This window comes from Pan paniscus, chromosome 3 (assembly GCF_029289425.2).
Source record: "Pan paniscus chromosome 3, NHGRI_mPanPan1-v2.0_pri, whole genome shotgun sequence".
Lineage (NCBI taxonomy): Eukaryota > Metazoa > Chordata > Mammalia > Primates > Hominidae > Pan > Pan paniscus.
In genome coordinates, this window is record NC_073252.2 from 187,438,379 (window position 1) to 187,465,475 (window position 27,097).

General features: G+C 40.1%; 2 long non-coding RNA genes across 3 annotated transcripts in view; both read right to left on the bottom strand.

The window, feature by feature from the left end:
• LOC117980140 (uncharacterized) overlaps window positions 1-27,097 on the bottom strand; it is a 278,642-nt gene that overhangs the window by 70,294 nt on the left and 181,251 nt on the right. The gene's annotated exons all lie outside the window — the stretch shown is intronic.
• On the bottom strand, window positions 16,240-23,662 carry LOC103784133 (uncharacterized). Its single transcript, XR_609753.5, has 3 exons — window positions 22,822-23,662; window positions 19,599-19,779; window positions 16,240-19,454 (listed from the first exon to the last, which is right to left on the bottom strand). It is a non-coding gene; the product is annotated as an uncharacterized LOC103784133 (long non-coding RNA).

Here is a 27,097-nt window from a genome sequence, read left to right on the forward strand (position 1 = left end):
GTAATCCCAGCACTTTGGGAGGCCAAGGCAGACAGATCAACTGAGGTCAAGAGTTTGAGACCAGCCTGGCCAACATGGCAAAACCCTGTCTCTACTAAAAATACAAAAACAATTAGCTGGGCATAGTGGCATGCACCTGTAGTCCCACCTACTAGGGAAGGTGAGGCAGAAGAATCACTCGAACCTGGGAGGAGGAAGTTTCAGTGAGCTGAGATCATGCCACTGCACTCCAGCCTGGGCAACAAGAGTGAGACACCATCTAAAAAAAAAAAAAACAACAAAAAACAAAACCATGTCTCAATTAATTTAAGAAAATTGAAATTATGTAAAATTCTCTCTCTCAGACCACAGTGGAATAAAATTACAAATTAACTGTCAAAGGAACCATCAAAACTATACAAATACATGGAAACTAAATAATCTGTTCCTGAATGATCCTTGGGTTAAATAAAATAAAGATAGAAATTAAAAAATATATTTGAACTGAACAATAATAGTGACACAGCCAATCAAAATCTCTGGGATACAGCAAAAGCAGTGCTAAGAGGAAAGTTCATAGCGTTGAATGCCTACATCAAAAAGTCTGAACGAGCACAAATAAACAACCCAAGGTCACACCTCAAGGAACTAGAGAAGCAAGAACAAACCAAACCCAAACCCAGAAGAAAAAAAGAAATAACCAGGATCACAGTAGAACTAAATAAAAGTGAAACAAGCAAACAAAAACAATACAAAAGATAAATGAAGCAAAAAGCTGGTTCTTTTTGCATAAACAAAAGTGAGAGACTATTAGCAAGATTAACCAAGAGAAAAAGAGAGGAGATCCAAGTAAACTCAATTAGAAATGAAATGGGAGATGTTACAACTAATACCACAGAAATACAAAAGATCATTCAAGGCTACTATGAACACCTTTATGTCCACAAACTAGAAAACCTAAAAGATTTGGATAAATTATTGGAAATATATAATCCTCCTAGATTAAACCAGAAAAAAATAGAAACTCTGAACAGACCAATAACAAGTAGCAAGATTAAAACAGCAATAAAAAAACTGCCAGCAACAACAAGTCCAGGAGCAGCTGGATTCTATCAGACATTCAAAGAAGAATTGGTACCAATCCTACTGAAACTATTCCAAAAGATAGAGAAAGAGGGAATCCTCCCTAAATCATTCTATGAAGCCAGCATTACCCTAATACCAAAACCAGGAAAAGATATAACAAAAAAAAGAAAACTACAAACCAATATCACTGATGAACATAGATGTGAAAATCCTCCACAAAATACTATCTAACTCAATTCAACAGCATATAAAAAAGATAATCCACCATGATCAAGTGTGTTTGATAACAGGGATACAGGGATGGTTTAACATATGCAAGTCAACAAATGTGATACAGCACATAAACAGAAGTAAAATCAAAAATCATATGATCACCTCAATAGATGCAGAAAAAGCATTTGATGAAATCCAGCATCCCTTTATGATTAAAACCCTCAGCAAAACAGCATAGAGGGACATACCTTAAGGTAATAAAAGCCATTTATGACAAATCCACAGCCAACATCATACTGAATGGGAAAAGCTCAAAGAATTTTATCTGATCAGCGGAACAAAACAAGGATGCCCATTTTCACCACTTGTATTCAACATAGTACTGAAAGTCTTAGCCAGAGCAATTAGACAAGAGAAGTAAATAAAAGGCATCCAAATCAGTAATGAGGAAGTCAAACTGTTGCTAATGCCACTGATATGATGGTATACTTAGAAAACCCTAAAGACTCATCCCAAAAGCTCATAGATCTAATAAACGAATTCAGTAAAGTTTCAGGTACAAAATTAATGTACACAAATCAGTAGCACTGCTATACACCAACAATGACCAAGCTTAGAATCAAATAAAGAACTCAATGTCCTTTACAACAACTACAAAAAAGTAAAATACTTAAGAATATACCCAACCAAAAATGTGAAAAATCTCTACAAGTAAAACTACAAAACACTGCTGAAAGAAATCACAGACAACACAAACAAATGGAAACACATCCTATGCTCTGGATGGGTAGAATCAATATTGTGAAAAGGATAATTCTGCTGAAAGCAATTTATAAATTCAATGCAATTCCCATCAAAATGCCATCATCATTTTTCACAGAACTAGAAAAAACAATCCTAAAATTCATATGGAACCAAAAAAGAGCCCATATAGCCAAAGCAAGATTAAATAAGCAAAAAGAACGAATCTGGAGGCATCACATTATCTCACTTCAAGCTATACTACAAGGCTATAGTTACCAAAACAGCATAGAACTGATGAAAAAAATAAGCACATAGACCAATAAAACAGAATAGAGAACCCAGAAATAAAGCCAAATACTTATGATCAACTGAACTTCCACAAAGCAAACAAAACATAAAATGGAGAAAGTATCCCCTATTAACACATGCTGCTGGGATAATTGGCAAGCCACACGTACAGGAATGAAACTAAATCCTCATCTCTCACCTTATACAAAATCAACTCAAAATGGATCAAAGACTTAAATCTAAGACCTGGAACCATAAAAATTCTAGAAGATAACACTGGAAAAACTCTTCTAGACATTGGCCTAGGCAAAAAGTTAATGATCAAGAACTCAAAAGCAAATGCAACTAAAACAAAGATAAACCAATGAGACGTAATTAAAGTAAAAACCTTCTGCAAATCAAAAGAAATAATCATCATAGTAAACAGACAATGCACAGAGTGGGAGAAAAGATTCACAAACTACAAACTATGTATCCAATAGAGGACTAATATTCATAATCTACAAGAAACCCAAACAAATCAACAAGATAAAAACAAACACATCAAAAAGTGAGCTAAGGCCATGAACAGACAATTCTCAAAAGAAGATATACTAATGGCCATCAAACATATAAAGAAATGCACAACATCACTAATTATCATGGAAATGCAAAACAAAACCACAAGGCAATACCACCTTTCTCCTGCAAAAATGGCCATAATTTTAAAAATCAAAAAATTATAGACATTGGCATGGATGTTGTGAAAAGGGAACACTTTTACACTGCTTGTAGAAATGTAAACTAGTATAACCACTATGAAAAACAGTATGGAGATTCCTTAAAGAACTAAAAGTAGAACTTCCGTTTGATGCAGCAATCCCGCTTGTGAGTATCTACCCAGAGGAAAAGAAGTCATTATATGAAAAAGACACTTGCACACACATTTATAGCAGCACAATTTAACAGTTGCAAAAGTAAGGAACCAGCCCAAATGCCCATCAATCAATAGTGGATAAAGAAAATGTGGTGTATATATATACCATGGAATATTACTCAGCCATAAAAATGAATGAAATAATGGTATTTGCAGCAACCTTGATGGAGTTGGAGATCACTATTCTAACTGATGTAACTCAGGAATGGAAAACCAAACATCGTATATTCTGACTTATAAGGGGAAGCTATGCTACGGGGAGGCAAAGGCGTAAGAATGACACAATGGACTCTGGGACTTGAGGAGAAGTGGGGGATAAGGGACAAAAGGCTATACATTGGGTACAATGTACACTGCTTGGGTGATGGGTGCACCAAAATCTCATAATCACCACTCAAGGACTTATCCATGTAACCAAACACCACCTGCTTTCTCAAAACTATTGAAATAATAATAATTAAAAAAAAAAACACCTCTGTACCTTTCAAACAATAACTCTCCATTCTGCCTTCCCCCAGCCCCTGGCAACCATCATTCTGCTTTCTGTCCCCATGAATCTTACTAAGTATATTGTATGAGGGGAATCACAGAATATTTGTCATTTTGTGACTGACTTATTTCACTTAGCATAACATCTTTAAGGTTTATCCATGTTGTAGTATGTCTCAGAATTTCATTGCCTCTTAATGCTGATTAATATTTCATTGTATGTATGTAGCACATTTTGTTTATCTATTCTTCCACTGATGGATCTTTGGGTTGCTTCCATGTTTTAGCTGTTGCAAGTAATGCTGCTATGGACATGCATATACACACATTTGTTTAGGTCCCTACTTTCAATTCTTTTGGATATATCCCCAGAAGTGAAAATGCTGAATGACAAGATATATCTATTTTCAATTTCTTGAAGAATCTCCAAACTGTTTTCCCTTGTTACTGTACCATTTTACATTCCCACCAGCAGTGTCAAGCGTTCAAATATCTGTTTTTGTTTTTGTTTTCTAGTAGTAGCCAAACTAATGGCTGGGAAGTGGTACATTGTTGCAGTTTTGATATGCATCCCTATTAATTAGTGATATTGGGCACAGGCACATTTTTTAAAACATACAATCAATAAAATTGCTAGGTCTTGGGGATTGAAAGTGGTCAGTTTTTCTGGGTAATATTTATTGTTCTCCAAAGTGATTTGCATTTACAAGAATTGTTAACACATAACAAGCATCCTAGATTTGTTTTAAGAAAGAAGGGACTTTACAATTTTTCACTTTTACTTAACTTTGAAATACTAAGATTTATAGAAAAGTTGTAAGGATAGTAGAAAGGGTCCCAGTAAGCCTTCCACCCAGTATCCCCTAATTTTAGCATGTTATATAACCATGACACATTTATCAAAACTAAGAAATCAACATTGCTACACTATTGACTAAACTATGGACTTTATTTGGCTTTTTGCCAGTTTTTCCAATAATGCCCTTTTCCTATTCAAGGATCCAATCCAGAATACCACGTTGCATTCATCTGTTATGTCTTCTTAGTCTCTGCCAATCCGTGACAGCGTCGCTGTCTTCCCTTGTTACTCATGAACTTGACACTTTTGAAGAGTATTAGTCAGGTATTTTGTAGAATGCTCCTCAATTGCTGATTTTTTCTCGTGATTGGACTGGCATTCTGGATTTGGGGGTGAGGTAACACAGTGGTGATGCCCTTCTCATTGCATCATTTCCAGGGGTGCTTGACATCACACTACTTATCATTGGTGATGCTCACCTCCATCACTTGGATAAGGCCAAATCTTTCAGATTTTTTCACTGTAGGGTCACTATTTTTACTTTTCCAAAACTCTATTTATTACAAGCAAGGCACTAAATCCAGCTTACTTTCATAAGGAGGGAAATTAAACTCCATCTGCTGGAGGAAAAAGTATGAAAGAATTTGTGGATATATGTTAAATTCAGTACAGTAATTAATAAATCTTTGGGCACAGATATTTGAGGTTATGCAAATATCCTGTTTCTTCCTTATGTTTCAGACACTAATTTCAGCAGTCATCCATGAATCTTCCCTATGGCGACTATTACTGTGGTATTCTAGTGGTGTATTAGTCCATTCTCACACTGCTAACAAAGACATATGGGAGACTGGGTAATTTATAAAGAAAAAGATGTTTAATGGACTCACAGTTCCACAGGACTGGGGAGGCCTCACAATCATGGCGGAAGGCAAAGATAGAGCAAAGGCACATCTTGTATGGTGGTAAGCAAGAGAGCATGTGGAGGGGAACTGCCCTTTATAAACCATCAGATCTCATGAGATGTATTCACTATCACCAGAACAGCATGGGAAAAAATCAGAGCCATGATTCAATTACCTCCTGCTGGGTACCTCCCAGGCCAGGTGGGGATTATGGGAGCTACAATTCAAGACAAGATTTGAGTGGGGACACAGCCAAACCACATCAGGCAGTGTCTTCCATTTCCCTCCTTTCTTTTATGTTTACTATTTGGAAATCTTCCACAAGGAAGATTTTTTTCACTTCTCCTTCAATTATTTATGTATTTAACCATTTATTTTTATCAGTATAAACTCACAGATATTTACTTTTCTCTTTGGGTTATAACTCAGTAGTATTTTTATTAATTTTGTTGTTCCAAGTTTTCCAGCTTTGGCCACTGGGAGCTCTTTCAGGTTGGCTGCATGTTGCTTTGTCAGGCCTGTTCCCTGACCCCTTACTTTCTGGCAACACAAGGTCCTCCAGGTTCATCATGCATTTTCCCTTCCCTAGCCCTTGAGTCAGCCAGTTCTCCAGGGAGTCCTAGTTCAAAAGGGACAACTTTTCAAATCAACTTCCATGTGTTGCTATATATAATTTTCAGATTATTTCTTTTCTTTTTCTTTTTCTTTTTTTTTTTGAGATGGAGCCTCGCTCTTTCACCCAGAACAGAGTGCAGTGGCACAATCTCCGCTCACTGCAAGCTCTGCCTCCTAGGTTCATGCCATTCTCCTGCCTCAGCCTCCTGAGTAGCTGGGACTACAGGCACCCGCCACCATGCCCGACTAATTTTTTTTTTTCTATTTTTAGTAGAGACGGGGTTTCACTGTGTTAGCCAGGATGGTCTCCATCTCCTGACCGTGTGATCCGCCCATCTTGGCCTCCCAAAGTGCTGGGATTACAGGCATGAGCCACCGCGCCCGGCCAATTTTCAGATTATTTCTATGCTATAATTAATGCTATAATTAACTATAGATTTTCCATAATTAAGTCATATGTATTACATCACTCAGACTAACAGGCTGCAGTAAGAAGGAACATGAACATAGGTTCATGCTTTACCAATGCTTTACCCTTCTTTCTCTAGCACTCACCTGGTAATCTCTGTGGGCCCAACTGGCTCTAAGATTCTATGATTCTATAATGAAAAGACAAAAGGCAAAATATGTTCCCATGAGGGACATTTCTTTGAATCAGAAAATTGTTTCTTTTTGCCAAAAATAAATTTAAGCCCTAGTTGACCTCCATTTTGCCTTTTCTATCCTTCCTGTAGTTTAATCCTATTCTTTCCATTTTATTATCAATTTTGAAATGAAAATTTAAATTTGTTTTGCTTGATCAAATTATGATATAAATGAAGTAATAAGAATACAAAACAATAAATTATACTTACTTATAAAGTCTACAGCTTCTTGAAATTAACATATTATAATCTACTGCTGCTGAAATCTTTAGTCATCAAACAGTTTAAACACTAGAGTAGTGGTTCTTGACAGAGGGGACTTTGCCCTGATATGGATTGGCTGTGCCGCCATGCAAATCTTATCTTGAATTGTAGCTTCCACAATTCCCACATGTTGTGGGAGGGATCCAGTAGGAGGTAATTGAATCACGGGGAAAGGCTTTTCCCATGCTCTTCTCATGATAATTAATAAGTCTCATGAGACATAATGGTTTTGTAAGGGAGAACCCTTTTCACTTAGTTCCCATTCTCTCTTGCTGCTGCCGTGTAAGAAGTACTTTTCATCTTCCACCATGATTGTGAGGCCTCCCTAGCCACATGGAACTGTGGGTTTCTTAAACCTATTTTCTCTCCAGTCTCAGGTATGTCTTTATCAGCAGTGTGATAATGAACTAATACAGTAAATTGGTACCAGTGGACTGGGGCATTGCTGAAAAGATACCCAAAAATGTGAAAGCAACTTTGGAACTGGCTAACAGGCATAGGTTGAAACTGTTTGGAGGGCTCAGAAGAAGACAGGAAATGTAGGAATATTTGGAACTCCCTAGTAGAGACTTTTTAAATGGTTTTGAGCAAAATGCTGATAATGATATGGGCAATGAAATCCGGGCTGAGGTGGTCTCAGATGGAGAGTAGGAATTTGTTGGGAACTGGAGCAAAGGTGACTCTTGCTATATTTTAGCAAAGATACTGGCAGCATTTTGGCCCTGACCTAGAGATTTGTGGAACTTTGAACTTGAGAGAGATGATTTAGGGTATTTGGCAGAAGAAATTTCTAAACAGCAAAGCATTCAAGGTGTGACTTGGGTGCTGTTAAAGGTGTTCAGTTTTAAAAGGGAAACAGAGCATAAAAGTTTGACAAATTTGCAGCCTGACAATGTGATAGAAAATAAAATCCCATTTTCTAAGGAGAAATTCAAGCTGGCTGCAGAAATTTGCATAATTAATGAGGAGCTGAATGTTAATCACCAAGACAATGGGGAAAATGTCTCCAGGGCATGTCAGAGACCTTTGTGGTAGCTCCTCCCACCACAGGCCCAGAGGCCTAGGAGGAAAAAATGGTTTCATTGGCCAGGACCAGAGTCTCTCTGCTGTGTGCAGTCTAAGGACTGTGTTCCAGTTGCTCCATCCATGACTAAAGGGAGCCAAGGTACAGCTTGGGCCATGGCTTCAGAAGATGCGAGTTCCAAGCCTTGGCAGCTTCCATGTGGTGTTGAGCCTGCAGGTGCACAGGAGTCAAGAATTGAGGTTTGGGAACCTCTGCCTAGTTTTCAGAAGATATTATGGAAACATCTGGATGTCCAGGCAGAAGTTAGCTGCAGCAGTGGGGTCCTCATGGAGAACCTCTGCCAGGGCAGTGAAGAAGAGAAATGTAGGGTGGGGACCCCCACAGACTCCCCACTAGGGTGCTGGCTAGTGAAGCTGTAAGAAGAGAGCCACCATCCTCCAGACCCCAGAATGGTAGATCCACTGACAGCTTGCACAATGCACCTGGAAAAGCCACAGACACTCAATACCAGCCCATGAAAGCAGCTGGGAGGGAGGCAGTAACCTCCAAAGCCACAGGGGCAGAGCTGCCTGAGACCATGGGAACCCATCCCTTGCATCAGCATGACCCAGATGTGAGACATGGAGTCAAAAGATATCATTTTAGAGCTTTAAAATTTGACTGTCCTGCTGCATTTTAGACTTGCATGGGGCCTGTAGCCCCTTTGTTTTGGCCAATTTCTCCCATTTGTAACAGCTGTATTTACCCAATACGTGTACCTACATTGTATCTAGAAAGTAATTAACTTGCTTTTGATTTTATGGGCTCATAGGCAGAGGGGACTTGCCTTGTCTCAGATGAGACATTGGACTGTAAGCTTTTGAATTAATGCTGAAATGGGTTAACAATTTGGGGTTCTACTGGGAGGGCATGATTGGTTTTGAAATGTGAGGACATGAGATTTGGGAGGGGCCAGGGACAGAATGATATGGTTTGGCTGTGTCCCCACACAAATCTCATCTTGAATTGTAGCTCCCCCAATTCCAACATGTTGTGGGAGGGACCCTTTGGGGGGTAACTGAATCATGGGGGCACGTATTTCCTGTGCCGCTCTTGTGACAGTAAGTCTTACGAGATACGATGGTTTTATAAGGGGAAACCCCTTTCAGTCAGTTCTCATTCTCTTGCTGCTGCCATGTAAGAAGTGCCTGTTTCCTTCTGCCATGATTGTGAGGTCTCCCAAGCCACGTGGAATTGGGAGTCCATTAAACCTATTTTTCTTCCCAGTCTCAGGTATATCTTTATCAGCAGTGTAAAAATGGACCAATAGAGCCCCCAAGGGACACTTGTCAATCTCTAGAGACATTTATGGTTGTGGCATCCTGGAGGGATACTACTGGCATCTAGCAGGAACAGTCCTGGAATGCTGCTAAGCATCTTATAATATATCAGAGCCCACCACACCAAAGAATTATCCAGCCCAAAAGCCAATAGTCTCAAGACTGGTAAATTATGCTCTAAAGGGACTTTTAATTTTCTAATTGGCTAGCTGCCTAAGTAATAGATATTTTCCTCCAAAACTCTTAAGGAAAATGATTAGTAAATTCCAAGGACTACTGCCACTAAAATGTTGAGTACAATAAAGAATTGTCTGGAAGAATCAGATGATAGAATACTTAGGATCCACTGTAGCTATACAGTGCCAAGAAAGCAAAGACACAGTTAGACTCATGCTACATCTTAACTTATTCCATTTTGAATAAGTGACTTATCTGACACAGCAAGGGTCAAATGCATCTGAAAAATACGCTGTTAAATGCATGAATTATCAGTAAGTTAGCACTTTAAACAAACACACTGATGGTCTGTTGGCTAACATGATATGGTTCTAGTGTGATGTAGGTAAGTGAATTTAGGGCCAGGAGATAGAATCTAGGAGTGTAGTCATGGCTCCATCTCTTGCCGACTGAGTGACTCTAGCTAGGTCATATGGCTTACCTGGGCTTCAGTTTCTGCATCTGATAAACATGAACACTTATGTATGTCTGTTTTATCTACCTCACTGGTCATTGTGAGAATTCTTTTTTTAAGTACACTTTCTCTTTATTTGAGTATTGATATATTCTCATATCTTTTTTATACTCCTCATATATGGTTTTGGAAATAACAATGTATTTGGAAGACCAAGGAAAAGTAGATTCCTCCAGGGAGGAGGCTTCACACCCCCATGTAGAGACATGATTGGGCTCCTATAATTAACTAACTTCTTTCCTCTTCATATGTCTCATTAGAGTGTGAAAATACATTTTTAAAAGTATCATAGACAAGCCACAGACTTGTAGAAAATATTTTCAAAATGCATATCTGATAAAAAACGTGTATCTAAAATGTAAAAAGAACTCTTAAAATTCAACAATAAGAAAACAAGCAACCCAGTTAAATAATGTAAAAAAAACCTGAACAGACCCCTCACCAAAGAAGGTAAACAGATGCCAAATAAAGATATGAAAAAATGCTCAATATTGTTTGTCAACAGAGAATTGCAACTTAAAATGACAACAAGGTACCACTACATAACTATTGTAGTGGGTAATTTTTGAACTGGAACAATTTGAGCAATAAAATAAATAGAATAATATATAATTTTAACTCAAAGTACCAAATAAATATCCATGAGTCCATACTGATACTAATAGATAATTGAATAAATATTTAAATGGGGGATATGAGACAAATTATGCATAAGAATTCTAAATAATTTGTCTGGATACTCCACCCTCAGGAGGTGGAGCATAACTTCTCACTCATTAAGTGTGGGCTGCACAAAGTGGCCTCCTTCTAAAGAGTGCACTATGGAAAGAGAAAACCTAACAAACACCACCTTGGCCAAGGTGAACAAGGTCACCATAAATAGTGATTAGTCATGTTGACAGTATGTACCCTTCAGACGATGTGATGATGATGGCACCTTACCTCTGTGGGTCTCCTCCCTAAAAGCCATGACCCCAGTCTAATCATGAGAAAAACAACATAAAGATTTCAGTACGGGGCATCCTACTGTACCCCTGATCAGTGCTCTTCCAAACCTGCAAGGTCATACAAAGCAGAAAATGTCCCAGCAACTGCCTCAGCCAGAGGAGCCTCAGGAGACTTGACAGTTAAATGTTTCTTGGGATCCTGAATGAGATCCCAGAACAGAAAAGGACACTCAGTGAAAACCACATAAATATAAGTAAAATATAGGCTTTAAGTAATAAAAATATATCAATATTGGTACATGAATAATAATAAATGCACTAATATAATATATATAATATTGTAAGATGTTAATGATAAACACAGCCAGGGTGGACGTGAACTCTGTCTACTCTAAGTTCACAATGTTTCTGTAGATATGCAAATCTCCTAAAACAAAGTTTATTTTAAAAACAATATTATTATAATGATTGATGAAAAACATTGTGAGAGAGAGCAGTCTTGGTTTAAACTGTTATTGCACTTTGTGAGCATTTGGTTTTTCTAACAGAAGATGGAACTAGAAGACACACCTTTAGATTTGCTCAGTAGTTTACCCTGGGGCAGCTGGTACCACCTCTCTGTCATTAGCCATTTAGGAAAGCTAGGAGAAAAGTGTCAGTGTTTAATTACATGTCAGAGGACAATGAGCATCACAGAGTGCATGTGGAGTACGTTGGAAAATGTTTCCTTCCACACAGTGAGCCTGATATATCTCTCTAATAAAGGGCAAATGGAGAAGGACTTCCATCCCTGTCACTGAGTATGGACCACCAGGGTTGTCAGCTGTGGACCATCCCCATCACTGAGTATAGGCCACTAGTGTTGTCAGCTGTGGACCATCCCTGTCACTGAGTATGGGCCACCAGGTTTGTCAGCTGTGGACCATCCCTGTCACTGAGTATGGGCCACCAGGGTTGTCATCTGTGAATGGAAACCATTCATCTCTCCAGGATGCTGCAGCCCTAGTGAAGTGAATGTGCTCATATGAAGACTCACACAAGTATAAAATGTTTAGGCTTCTTGGGGATGAGGCTGGCTATGGCCACTGGCTGGAAAATGGGGTGTGTTTTCCTACCATCCTTCCCTCTTTCTCTACTCCATTCATATCAGCCTCAGACTTTCTGAAAAAAACAAACAAACAAACAAAAAAACAACCCACAATAAAATTAGTTCTCCATGTAGAGCCCAGAGCAGTTTGGTTTTGTATCCAGGATGCCTGTAAAGATAATATATTTCTCCCCTAAGTTTCACAGTAGAATGTCTCTTCTCGAACCATAGCAATTTCCCTCTCAGCTAAACAGAAGATTTTCCCAACTAGGAAATCAACAGACATGCTGTTTCCAGGATGACTTACTTTGAATGCTCAGTGCATTTGAAACTGAACTCCCATGGATAGGAAAGGGGTATGGAGCAGTCATTACATAGCAAATCTTGAAAACGCCAAGATCATTGAACTAAAAAACTTAAGGCTGGGCACGGTGGCTCATGCCTGTCCTAGTGCTCGGCCAATGCGGGTGAATCCCTTAAGCTCAGGAGTTCGAGATCAGCCTATGCAACATAGTGAGATCCCATCTCTATAAAAGATACAAAAATTAGCTTGGTGTGGTGGCGTGAACCTGTAGTCCCAGCTGCACAAGAAGCTGAGGTGGGAAGATGGCTTGAGCCTAGGAGGTGGAGGTTGCAGTGAGCCGAGATCGCACCACTGCACTCCAGCCTGGGCAACAGAGCCAGGTCTGTCTCAAAATCATTAATAAATAAATAAATAAATAAATAAATAAATAAATAAATAATTCTATTCTTTCTTTTCTCCAACCCCACAGATAGCTACATTAATACAAATGACAGATTATAACCATATATAAATATCCCAATTAAAACAAACAAATGACTAAAACAGGTGGCAGTGTTAATTGCCCATCTCTCTGTGGTCCACATTCTGTTTCATTCCTTTAGAACGTCACTACCTACCCCTCGATCTGCAATGCTAGTAAAAGGACTTTCATGTCTGTGTACTTTAAGCGTCTTGGGGATGGCATCACAGGAGCAGAAGAGGCCATGGGAAAAGAAACTTTGAATGCAGGGAGCATACTGAGGTAGTCAGCATGTTCTGCTGCTTGATCCTGACATCGGGCTATTGAAATTGAAGATGGAAAACCCGTATTGAGTCATTTGGCTCTCTCCCTTGAGGGCAGTAGATTATGCTGGACAGTATTTTATTTAGCACTCTGTCCAGTTCTATTTTAACTTGCTCTTCCTTGGAGGCCTATTAACTCAAACCCAGCAAGGATTTTATTAAAATGGAAGGCATTCTACCAGTTGGTCATTTCTTCCACAAAACACACATTCTCCTGCTGAGATATTAAAAAACAAAATTTACCAAACAACATGAAAACAGTGCTGGATTGTAGAAGGAGCAATAAGCGGATTGTCGCAAAGTGGCTCCAGACGCTCGCTCTGACTTGCCTGAAACACATGCTCACTGAGAATCCTCAACACTGGGTCCCTGGAAATAAGGACCATGTGACACTAAGCGACCTGTAGCACTGATATCCTCATAGCCCCTTTTCCCCACAGGTCCCAGGATACCCAGGTTCTGGGCAGTTTGTGTTCCCAGGCAATTCTCATAAACAGCTACACCACATGCAGACTGCTTGGTACTGAGGAAATCTCATTCAACATCGACAAGTTTGCTTTCAGCCTTGCCCTTTGTAAAAGTCAGAGTGGCCCCAGTGGAATGCAAGTCCATGCTACCGGTCAGAAAAACATCTTGGTCCTCGTGCTTTCTCTATGGCAAAGATGAGAGGATGAGGGACACTGGGCTTTTCTCCTCCCGGGTTCTGTAAGCTTCTGCCTTCCCAAAAAGGCTGATTCCCTAACTCATGCCATTCTCCAACCTGGTGCATGACAGACACCTCCCAGATGGCACCTTCCTTGAACAACGAAGAACGAGGACTTCTAGAGCCAAAAGCTGCGTTAAATATGTGCTCTGATGCTCATTCGCTACAGGAGCCTCGGGTTCCGCATCTATCAACTGGAAATAACACCCGTGCCTTAGACAGGGGCTGGGGTAAGGTGCTGTGGGTACATAGTGACAGTCAGAACAGTAAAGAAATGCAATCAGTGGTAGCTACTACTGTTGGCATAATTACGAAGAGCAGGAGGATGAACAGACACCCCCTGAAAACTTAGGAACATTATTTTTAAATCACATGTAGTGTGAAAAGTACACAGTTTGGTTTGTTATACAGAAACAAGATGTTTAAATCCATGGAGTAGAAGATATCAATAATGCACTGATTGTTGCTTATGAAAGTCAGGAAGAAAATAACCAAGTTCAGTGCTCATCTTGATCTAGGACCATTCATGGCCTGACCTCTCTAATGCGCAGAGGATAAAACCCGGGAGTGCATGATGCCCACCAAGGATCAGTCAGAACTTCTCCAAGGATCAGCCCCCAAATCAACCAGAACTTCTCCAAGGATCAACCCCCAAATCAACCAGAACTTCTCCAAGGATCAGCTCCCAAATCAACCAGAACTTCTCCAAGGATCAGCTCTCAAATCAACCAGAACTTCTCTAAGAATCAGCTCCCAAATCACCCAGAACTTCTCCAAGATTCAGCTCCCAAATCAACCAGAACTTCTCCAAGGATCAGCCCCCAAATCAACCAGAACTTCTCCAAGGATCAGCCCCCAAATCAGCCAGAACTTCTCCAAGGATCAGCCCCCAAATCAGCCAGAACTTCTCCAAGGATCAGCCCCCAAATCAGCCAGAACTTCTCCAAGGATCAGCCCCCAAATCAACCAGAACTTCTCCAAGGATCAGCTCCCAAATCAGCCGGAACTTCTCCAAGGATCAGCCCCCAAATCAACCAGAACTTCTCCAAGGATCAGCTCCCAAATCAGCAGAACTTCTCCAAGGATCAGCCCCCAAATCAACCAGAACTTCTCCAGGGATCAGCTCCCAAATCAACCAGAATTTCTCCAGGGAGCAGCTCCCAAATCAACCAGAACTTCTCCAAGGATCAGGTCCCAAATCAGCCAGAACTTCTCCAAGGATCAGCCCCCAAATCAACCAGAACTTCTCCAAGGATCAGCTCCCAAATCAGCAGAACTTCTCCAAGGATCAGCCCCCAAATCAATCAGAACTTCTCCAGGGATCAGCTCCCAAATCAACCAGAACTTCTCCAAGGATCAGGTCCCAAATCAGACAGAACTTCTCCAAGGATCAGCTCCCAAATCAGCCGGAACTTCTCCAAGGTTCAGCCCCCAAATCAACCAGAACTTCTCCAAGGATCAGCTCCCAAATCAGCCAGAACTTCTCCAAGGTTCAGCTCCCAAATCAGCCAGAACTTCTCCAAGGTTCAGCTCCCAAATCAGCCAGAACTTCTCCAAGGTTCAGCTCCCAAATCAGCCAGAACTTCTCCAAGGTTCAGCTCCCAAATCAGCCAGAACTTCTCCAAGGTTCAGCTCCCAAATCAACCAGAACTTCTCCAGGGATCAGCCCCCAAATCAGCCAGAACTTCTCCAAGGATCAGCTCCCAAATCAGCCGGAACTTCTCCAAGGTTCAGCCCCCAAATCAATCAGAACTTCTCCAGGGATCAGCTCCCAAATCAGCCAGAACTTCTCCAGGGATCAGCCCCCAAATCATCCAGAACTTCTCCAGGGATCAGCTCCCAAATCAACCAGAGCTTCTCCAGGGATCATCTCCCAAATCAGCCAGAACTTCTCCCAGGATGGGGGATCTTTTGATCTCATGCAGTCCCTTCACAGTGCTCAGCATTTTACCCAGAAAAGCATCAGTCACCCCTAAAGGCTAAGTTTTAAACACTGTAAAACCAGAAAATGTTATATACACGACTGTGTGAGGCGTGAACGTGGGGAAGTGAGTGTGAAAGTGCATGAATGTGAGCATTCAAGAAGGCATGAGTGTGCGAGGGAACCCCATCAACAAAGCAAGCAAGAGGACCTGGCCTCTTTCTATTTGCGACGACCCTAAATGGGGCTCAGAGATTTCCCGTTGCGTTCCTTACCCTCTTAGTGCTGCACACCGGCCTCTACAAAGCCATAAGCAAGGAAAAGAAGTAGAGCATCGTGAGTTTAAACAGTTCAAAATAAATTGGTATTGGGTGTTAAGGGCTTAAATTCCACTATCTATGTTTACCGTGTCTTAAGTTGAATTAAAACAAAATCCAACAACACAATGTTACAAGATGTTGCTGCCTAGAAACAACCGAAAGCTGGATTAGAGGGTCATAAATTAAGGATTGGGTACATTGTAACTAATTAAATATATACAAAAGAAAAGCAGATTTGGTAATATCATTTCAGGCTATGTAGTATTTAAAGTCTCTTATTGAGTTAAAAGAGCATCGTATTATGTTAAATTGGTAAGCTAATAATAAAGATATGACATGAATAAACTTTAATATACCAAATAAAAAAGCCTCAAAGTGTATATATATAAAACAAAAAACAGACAGACGTATGGCTGCAGCTGATAAATTTTTAACCCACCATTATCAACATACAGCAGATACCATATTCAAAAATGAAACAAAATAAGAACTGAAAAAAATTAGTAATAAAATTAATGAGGTGGAACTAATAGAATATGCCAAACTTTTTATCTGAAAGTTAGAAATCTCATCCTCTTTCATACCTTCTGTCCATATACAATCACCAACTGTGAAAACAAAATTATCATCCTATTTCCAGAAATTATTAAGACAAAAAGCTGATAAAAATATTTAGCCAAACAAAGCATTAGAATACCAAATTACAGGGATGTGCGTGATGACTTAACTGTTTCTTGCATGTTTTGCTGGGCGCTGTAATCCAGATAGTTTGTGTTTTAACTTTTATAATCTTCTAGTCTGCAATAATAATTTTATAGTTTGCTGTGGAACTGCACCAAATCCATAAAATCTGCAAAAGTCCTCAAAATTCCACATATGTGGGTTGTCATTGGCCCTAATAATTGTGCTCCAAGTTTTGCACTAAATTCTTCCACAAATTAGAAATGAAAACACCATGTGCTTCAGAGGAATGAATGAAAAACACCTACCAGGACACGGCTGAGCTAACACTCAGCACCTTCCAAAATTCTGCACTTGAGTCTTTTGTAAACAACCCTGCCTTTCAGTTCTTCAGTCAACACATTAAATACACATCCTTTTCAGAAATTATTGTCTATATAGCTTATGAATCTAAAACCAGAACCATTTCACCAGGTTGATGGGGATCTTTTCCATGTTTGCTGTGAATGGCAAAACCACATAACTCAATGGAACCACAGATGTGCAAATCCGGGTGGACAGCAGGGATGGCAGCCACCCTCAGTATGCAGATAGAGACCATGAAACTAATGTGGCTGGTAACTTGTCCCAGAAAGCAAACTCAAGGGGTTAGCAGCTGTTTTTGTTTCCTCTCTTTCTCTCTCTTCTTTTGTTGCTGACATTTGAAACATATATCTCACCATTGCTGACACCATCCCCCTCACCCGCACCAATAGGAGTCAGTTCATTGCAAGGACTGAGAGAGAGACATCTTGTCACTGGTTTCTTCTCTATCCAGATGTGATTTTTGCAGAGTAGCAGAGCACCGGAAGCTGGCTTCACCATAAAGGCTATTCTGCAGACTATTATCTTCCAGCATATGTGAGGGATAGCATATGGTATGAGGGTGGGCATTCTAATGAGACAAATCAAAGACATCCATGGTTCATAGACTTCTCTAGGAGCAAAGTATTGCCCTATAGGACACAAAAGAGTTGATTTAAGAAACCCTTCAGAAAACTGGTATTGTTTTTATTTTTACTACAAAATAAATATTGAAGTAAACACAAAAATATGTTCTCCATAATGATGCATGTGAACCTGCATGAAGTCAAGCCTGCATTCTGTGGCCACCACAAATTCAAGGCAAGCAGGACACCACAAACTTTACCCTCCCGCTCCCAAGTGTCTGCCAAATTAAGCCCCAAAGTTTAGGGACAGAAAGCAAAATATCCTAGATTCCTGTAACTCCTGTTTTTTTTTTTTCTTTTCTTTTTTTTTTTTTGAGATGGAGTCTTGCTCTCTCACCAGGCTGGAGTGCAGTCGCATGACAGCAACCTCCACCTCCCAGGTTCAAGCTATTCTCCCGCCTCAGCCTCCCGAGTAGCTGGGACTACAGGCACGTGCCACCACGCCTGGCTAATTTTTGTATTTTTAGTAGCGACAGGCTTTCACCATGTTGGCCAGGATGGTCTCAATCTCTTGACATCATGATCCACCCACCTTGGCCTCCCAAAGTGCTGGGATTACAGGCGTGAACCACTGTGCCCAGGCTCTTTAACTCATTTTGAAATGATTCTCCCATAACATATTCACATCAATATTTTCATAACCTAAGAACTTTCCATTGACCTAGTTTCCTTAATTAACTTGTGAGAAAAATTCTTATCAGTGGATTTCTTTTAATTTTCAAAATATATAAATTGATGTGCAGATAGATACAAAATAACAATTTATGCTTGTTATAAACCCATCTCTGCTCAGAGTCCTGGAAAGGACATCACAGTGGAAGGCCAAGTGGGCTGCAGGCGGCGGACACAGTTCCTCAGCCTGGACGTCACAGTGGAAGGCCAAGTGGGCTGCATGCAGTGGACAGAGTTCCTCGGCCTGGTCAGTTGCTCCTGGGATGGTGGGTGAGTCAGAATATGCGTCTTTGTTTGTCAAGTGGGGGTTAAGCCGGGCATTGTCTAAGGTGCCTCACAGAGTTAATATTCTTTGCTGTGAACTTGCTGCCAAATAGTTCATAGGACAGTTTTTATGTTCAGCCAATGGGTAGAAATGTAGCCCAAAGACCTACAACATGGGGCAGGGAATCAGGGCAGGGGACCAGGGCAGGGATCCAGGGCAGGGATCCAGGGCAGGGAACCTGCTCTCCCTTGCTGATGGTCTTCACTGTCCTCCTCTCCTTCCTCCAACGTGTCAGGATCAGTGATGAAGTGGAGGCACCTTTCAGAAAATGTATACAGTATCTCCTCCTCTCCTTCAAAAAACAGAAAGCTCGATGTTGTCTTTTATCACATCTGGTATTTGAAAATTTATGTTCTGATGAGGCACTGTGCGCAGAAGCAGAATCCGCTGCGTCCAATGGTATGCTGCTACGCTGACCTCGAAGTCACTCGCCTTGGACACAGGCCGTTAACTTGACATGGTGATTTATTCGCCAATAAGCACATCTCCCATATCACAGATCAGCGAGTGGAGCGTGCTGCAAATGGTGTGGTGGCCTTGAACCCCTGAGATATCCTAGAGACATGACGGATGGGCTGGCCTGGCCTGTTGTGACTGTGGTGAAGGCAAGGGAGGCAGGGGTCTGCACCTGCCCCTGGTACAACCTGCTGCCCCACAAGCACCCAAAGCCTGCTGCCGGCATCGTCTTCCTTTGCTCTGAATCTTAGTTGTTAAGCTTCCCCCCAGAGTACCAGGAGAGTTACAGCCTGCAGGAAAAGGACAAGATGTGAACTCTGTTTCAGGAATTTGGCCTTAAAAACAATTATGCTTATTTGTGTAGCCCAAGAGAGGAGCTCATTGAACATAAGTCAGATGCCAGGGCTGATGTGGCCTCAGATAGTAATTCTTACCTCACTGCTGTTTCAGGCAGCCAGTTCTCACATTTGCATCCATTAGTGGGAAGAGCGTCTCATCTTTCACATAAAAGGTCGAGTGACAGCACACAGTCAACCAGGCATTGCCTCAAGAGCTGTGAGACGGTGCTGTAGGGGCACTGAGACTCGGTGACCTGCCTGGGAGCCTCGTGTAGTCCTGAAAAATCACCAGCTCTGCAAATCTCAACCCAAACAGGAAACTCTGCCCCAAAGTAGCACAGACATAACTCTCGATACATACTTCGATTTATCTCCGCATTATTATTATTATTTAATTTTTTGTAATAAAGCCTTGTTTTGACTTACAACTCCCAGAGACATCCTTTCAAGGTAATATAATTCTAGCTTTATTGCAGTTCAGATGAACATTCTTTTTTAAAGCTAAAATAATGTAAGTTGTATCAAGTACTAACACCATTCTTAGGGCTGACATGAATAATCAGATTTTCATTTTGTCCTACAATTTCATACATCCCTAGTCCATGAAAACACTTTAAAGCAACCATTTTCTAGACATAAATGTGCTGCTATATGATGATGAGACTCTGCATGATTTCTGTCTTATTCTTTATGCTTTTCTGTATTTTCCCAGTTTTCTAAAATATTAACAAAATTTGTTGTTAAAATTGTAACAACCTTTTGAAAGAACATGCATTTAGAAACACAATTATAAATGGGACATTTATAATTATGTGCAACATTATGATAAAGATGGTAGGCTCAGCTGGCCCTGTGTTTCTATGTTGTACATTCGAAGCATTCACAAGATGCCCAGTGTGTTGCAAGGGCTCTGAGTCCCCTCAGACAGCAGCCAAGTAAGAAAGTTTAATTCACTAATTATGGTAGGAAAAGCTGAATTACAGAACAAGTGATGATCTGCCTGAGATGCTCATGTAATAACCTAGAACATTCCTGGGGAAAGCTGGGCCTGACTCCCACCATTCTGCTCTCTCCACACGTTGCTCCAAGACCTTCTACAGACCCTTCGAGAGCATGGAAGTGTGAAAGTGTGAAGCTACACTGAAGATGCCTTAACGTCTCAACAGTTTTGCTTCTTTTTGCTTCTAAATAAATTGAAGACTGACTTCAACATAATCATGCAACCAATTGAAAGACTTTTAAAAAGTTTTTTACAAGAAGAATTGTTACTTTTGTTCCTCGAGACACCAAACATAAGCCTAACTAACATTTTCATTGAATTGGCGATTTGCTTGACTTGTTTCCAAATTGACTTTATTTGTCCTTTGGAATCACATAGACACAACCTTAATCTAAAAGTCATTAGCAACTAAATTTAAGATTATTGACTTAGCTGCATAGAAAACCAAAAACTTGACATCCTGATGGAAAAGCTGCATTCAATTTTATAAGAAGAGCTAACATTTAAGGAGCACTTAGTATATGCCAGGTGGTATTTCAAGCACCATACCCATATTAACTTAATTCCTGTAACAACCCTAGGAAGAAGGCTACATTATTATTCTAATCTTAAAGAGGAATAAACTGAGATACATTGAATAACAGTGAGTAAGTAAAGAAGCAAAGGATTGATCAGAGGTAATCTCACCTGGATCCTCTTACCCACTGAGCTAGGACTGCACTCTCACCCCACAAATGGTGATGTGGTCAGGGCTACATAGTGGAGTGATCCAGACCACAGGCCTGGTGTCACAGAGACGCAGGTTTGTGGTCAGGGCTACATAGTGGAGTGATCTAGATCACGGGCCTGGTGTCACAGAGACTCAGGTTTGCGGTCAGGGCTACATAGTGGAGTGATCTAGATCACGGGCCTGGTGTCACAGAGACTCAGGTTTGCGGTCAGGGCTACATAGTGGAGTGATCTAGATCACGGGCCTGGTGTCACAGAGACCCAGGTTTGTGGTCAGGGCTACATAGTGGAGTGATCTAGATCACGGGCCTGGTGTCACAGAGACTCAGGTTTGCGGTCAGGGCTACATAGTGGAGTGATCTAGATCACGGGCCTGGTGTCACAGAGACCCAGGTTTGCGGTCAGGGCTACATAGTGGAGTGATCTAGATCACGGGCCTGGTGTCACAGAGACTCAGGTTTGCGGTCAGGGCTACATAGTGGAGTGATCTAGACCACGGGCCTGGTGTCCCACACACTCAGGTTTTCATGCTCAGCCTGCCACTTACTAGCTGAGTATACTTAGGCAAAGTACTTTATTAAGTATATCTCTTTGCCTCAGTTTTCTTAATCTAGTCCCTAACTTGCATGATTGTCATAAGGCTTAAATTAGAGAATGTTTACAAGTTGGTTAGCTAGTGTCATAACATACTAAGGCTCCTTTAAATGGTACCTACTAGGATTATATCAACTTTCCAACATCAATTTTATCCTCCACAATAGTAGGATGCATTTAGAATGTTTGCAGTCACATGAGAAATTTATAAGGAGGAAGGCAGACAGCCTTATTTCAGAACCGAACAAGACTCAGAAGCCAAGGTTTAGCTGTGTTTAGAAAGTTTTGCAGATCTCAAGTGAGTAGCACTTTCATCTAGTGATTCTTTTATTCAAGATCAAAGGAAATATCCATTTGGAGCCTTTAAAACTCTTTTATGCCATGAAAATGCAGACACACAAACAACTCACTATGTGTAATCCTGGCCTCAAGAGATCTGTGAACAAAATGAAGCAACAAAGAACTGGCACAGAGCACTGTGCTGGCTCCGTTCATTTCCACACTGCTCTTGGAGCTGGGAGTGGAAAGGAGCAGGTAATTTCTTCCATGGGAGCAGCCAATGCATATTATTCTAGTGAAAGTACTTAAATACACAGAATAGAGACAGAATATGAAAAAGAATAAACTGCTTTAAGGAAAAAAATTCACTCCTAAGGGAAAAGAATCATCTAGTTTTGTTTTATACCTGTAGAACAGAGATTAATGCTGATACCTAGGTGTCTAGCACAGAGACCAGTATGTAACAGGTAAGAAAGTCAATTAACATTTCCTAGACGATTGATAGAAAAACACCTGAAAACTTTCTACCCAACAACCAAAACCATCTTTCAGGAAAGACACCTATTTGCCTGGATTCACTCCTGAACATATGTACCACCCAACTGTAGTCACAAAGAGGAATTCTGTTTATAGAAAACTATTGTTAATATTTTTAAACCATTTGCTACATTACTATATTTTAAAAGCTTAAAATTTCACAGAGAAAAATAATTTTACCTTTTGGAATTACTATATTTTGGAATTACAAAATTTTGCCGAAAAATTCTTAAGACAGCTGAGTCTGCAGGGTTGAAAGACCAGCGGAGATGATGATTACAAAGTATGCCGGATGGCTTTTGTCCCATAACACACCATCTTAAACTTGGTCATTGCGAGGGGTGATTTTGTGCCAACTTGGCTAGGCCATGAACCCAGATATTAGGTCAAACACTCAGTGTAAATATTGCTGTGAAGGTATTTGTTAGATGAGATTAACATTGAAATCAGTGGATATTTAGTGAAGAGGGTTACCCCCCATAATGTGAGTGGACTTCACCTAAATGGTTGAAGGCCTTAAGAGAAAGAAAGACAGAGGTCCCCGAGGGAAAGGGAATCCTGCCTCCAGGTGGTCTCTGGGCTCCAGATTCAGCATCATCTTTTCTCTTTTCTTCATCTCTTCTCTGGCTCTGCAGCCGGCAGGCTGCCAGTCCCCACAATCGTGTGGGCCAATTCATTATAATACATCTCTCCCTCTCATGTATCGTATCTTACTTCTTTCTCCGGAGAACCCCGACGACCATAATGGCTTATACAACAACCTTTATTTCACTTACAATTTCCGGGCTCGCAGTTTGAGCTGTCTTCACTGGGGCAGGCCTGATCTTCTGGGCCGGACTCAGCTGATCGGGACTGGGCTCATTCGCGCAGTTTGAGCTGTCTTCACTGGGGCAGGCTTGATCTTCCGGGCCGGACTCAGCTGATCTGGACTGGGCTCATTTGTACAATTTGAGCTGTCTTCATTGGGGCAGGCCTGATCTTCTGGGCCAGACTCAGCTGATCTGGACTAGGCTCATTCACGCATCTGTAACTGTCATTTGTTAGTCAAACATTTAAACGATTTGCAAAAATGTGAAACAATTTCCCTTTTCTCACCAATTTTTGAGGGGTTTGGAAAATATAATTATTTTTCATAAAATGTTATTTATATTAAAATGTGTTGGTCTTAATATTATTTTAAATGAGTTGATATTTTTTATATTTCCCATTTTGGTATTTAATAAAGTAAATATAGATAGACACGACCCATGCAAATAAAAGCTGTTAAGGGTCCTCAATAATTTGAACTGTGTAAAGGGGTCCTAGGAATGAAAAGTTTGTGAATCACTGCTCAATACCTGTCATCTGGAAGCAGCTAGTGTAGGATCCAGCCTAAATCTCCATGGCATGAGGAAAGCCATGGCCATCTGGACCTCCTTCAGCAGTGATCAATGTCATTCATTACGTAAAACCTATTGAGGGTTTGCTATGTGCCAGAAAGGCGAGGTTTGCTGTGTAGGCAGGAGCCAGGTCATAGGAAGATTTGCAAACTTCACCAGGGTTTCAGCTTCACTTAGAAAGAAAAAAAAGTGACTGAAGTATTTTAACGAAGAGAATGATGTGTCTCGATTTATATTTTAGGAAGGTGATTACGAGGCTGTGTCTTCGACGGAATGAAGCCAATAAGGCTGCAGCCAAGAAGATCAGTTGGAGCTTTTAGCTGAAATCCAGGTGAGAAGAGATTAAGGCCTCCTAAATTAAGGCAGGAACAGAAGGAAAAGAAAGAAGAGCTTCCAGGAGCGATAAATGAGATAGATTTACAACACTTGGTGACTAAATGGGCACACAAGATGAACGGCATTTCCTTTCTCCAAAGGCAATTTTCCTCAAATTATTGACATTATCCGAAAGACATAAACAGGTATTTTTCAAAGGAAGATATACAAATAATCAATGAACATAATAAAATGTGTTCAGAAATCACTAGAATAAAAAAATGCAAGTATAAGCAATAAAATAAATTGTCTTTAACCAAATGGCAGTTTTTTCTTTAGCAACACCTATTTTCAAGGATAGGAAAAGAGATATGCAAACATGTTTGACAGAAAACTGAATCAGTACAACCATTCTGAAAAGCATTTTAGAAGAATGTTTCAGGACTCTTCTAGAAATTTATCTAAGAGAACACAGTTCATGTCATTTACCACTTTCTAATATACTATCTAACGGGCTTCTCTATGTTTACTGTAAGTCTCACCTACTGGAATATAAATACTGCAAGAACAAAGACGGAATCCCAAGCACATAGAAGAGTGCACAACACACTGTAAGTGCTTCCTAACCCCACTGTAAGTGCTTCCTAACCCCACTGTAAGTGCTTCCTAACCCCACTGTAAGTGCTTCCTAAACCCCACTGTAAGCGTTTCCTAACTGCTTCCTAAATAAATAAAAGATGTAAGTACTTCCTAACCCCTTCCTAAATAAATAAAAGATGTCCACTAGGATTTACTTACCAAAGTGGTCACTATAGCATTACTTACAATGGCTAAACTGGATAAATCTAAATGTTCATCAACGGGATACTGGTTAACAAAATAATGATGCCACTGCCATATGAGGCAAAATCACATAACCATTAGAAAGCAAGTCATTAAGGATGTTTAAGGCTATGAGAAAACAGTCCCAATTTATTAATAGGGTAGAGAAGAATTAAAAAGTGTATATAGAGTAACATAGTAACCGTATTCAGAAATAGTAATAACACTAAAATGTTAACCATGATTACCTCTGGCTAGTGTGTTTATAGTCATTTTTATTTTCTTTTCTATGCTTTCCATATTTTCTATAACCAGGTAAATAAAATTTTGAACCATCCCCATATGCCACAAAACTCCCTGAGTATATTTTATCACACAGCATGGTGTAATAATAATGTTTACAATAATAACATACAGTTATTTTAAAAATATTACATTGTATTCAATATCCTCAATTTATAAAGAAGGAAAATCTCTGTGGTGGAAACATGGGTTTGATTAATCTCTATTTTTCCGTGTTCTTATTTCTAAATTCAGGAAGTGGGCAATGAACTTTTTAATGCTTTCCATCCTGGCAAGTTAAAATTTTAAAATGTTGAAGTTCTCTAAAGGTAACCTTCAATTACTTGTAAAAGTCATGTTTATGAAATACCTAGGTCTCCAATATTGCTGGTTAAATGAAACATTATTGCACATATTACAGAGGAAAAGGTATTTGTTTGACCTTTCGCAGTTTCAACACTGCAATTTAATATTGTATTTCACATACTATTCCAGCTGATCATATATTTTTAAAAATCGCAGAATTTTGAAAAATCTATCCTGCATTAGTATCCATTTATTGCATCAATTAGCATCAATGCATTATACGCAATACCTGAAAGTTTTATAAATATTTTAATAGTCTTACAACAGGGTTCCAAAATACAGTATGAGAGAAAGAGACTGGGAGTTTGCATGGCTGGTTCAGGCTTGCATAAGGGAGCATGCCCACACTGACACATCCAATGAAAGAAACCGCAGTGCCAAAACCACAAGGCAGGCTCATAACGGTCTGACTGCATGCTGAACTACGTGTTTCCTCATCAATACACTCTGCTGACTAGCTTTTTGTTAAGTTCATGAGAAGTGACAACATTTAATCCTACCATTTAGAGGAAGAGAAGCCATGTCTACCCGTTGATCTTTTAGTTGTCATGAAGGAAATTGAACTTCAGGGCTTCCATCTTGCCTTCATCATGGCTCTCACCACACAGATGCACCTGTGTGAGATGTCTTGAGCCGCAGAGACCAAGACATGCTCAGAATTCAGCCAGAAGCTGACATTATAAACGGCAGTAAACTCAGTCGCTTGATACAGTTGTTAAATTCAGATTTTGACCATCTTGTTCTTTTATTTTACCAGTCTGCGTGTGCTTAAGATATTATTCTACTATTAAATTGAAGGAATACGAGGCTCACAATAAATAATCCAAATAAATTTGGCCATAATGTGTATATTTGGCTCTGTCTGCTGAGCATAGTACTTTGGCCCCGCTGATGCATCATCCAGGCATGTTTTTTGAATGTATTTTCTCCCCGTTTTCCCAGGCATCATGTTGTTCGCTAGCTCAAGGTGCATACCTTATTCTTTTGGTAAGATAATTACAAGGAACCAGTCCTAACTCCTATTTCTGCATGTATGATGACCTACATAGGCAGATTGAAAGTAAGGGTAGACATGGAATGAATACCATGTTTTTAAATCTTTCAAAAATGCCTTGATAATCTGGCAAGAAAGTAAGAAATATTAAGAATTATGAATCTAAATCAAGCCAGAAACCTGAAAAGGTAAGCAGAGCACTAAACCTATTTGTCATCATTGGGCATGTGGGAACTTGAGGAGTTTCAGCAACAACTTTTGTGGTCTGATGGGTGGGTGGGCACAAACAAACACAAAA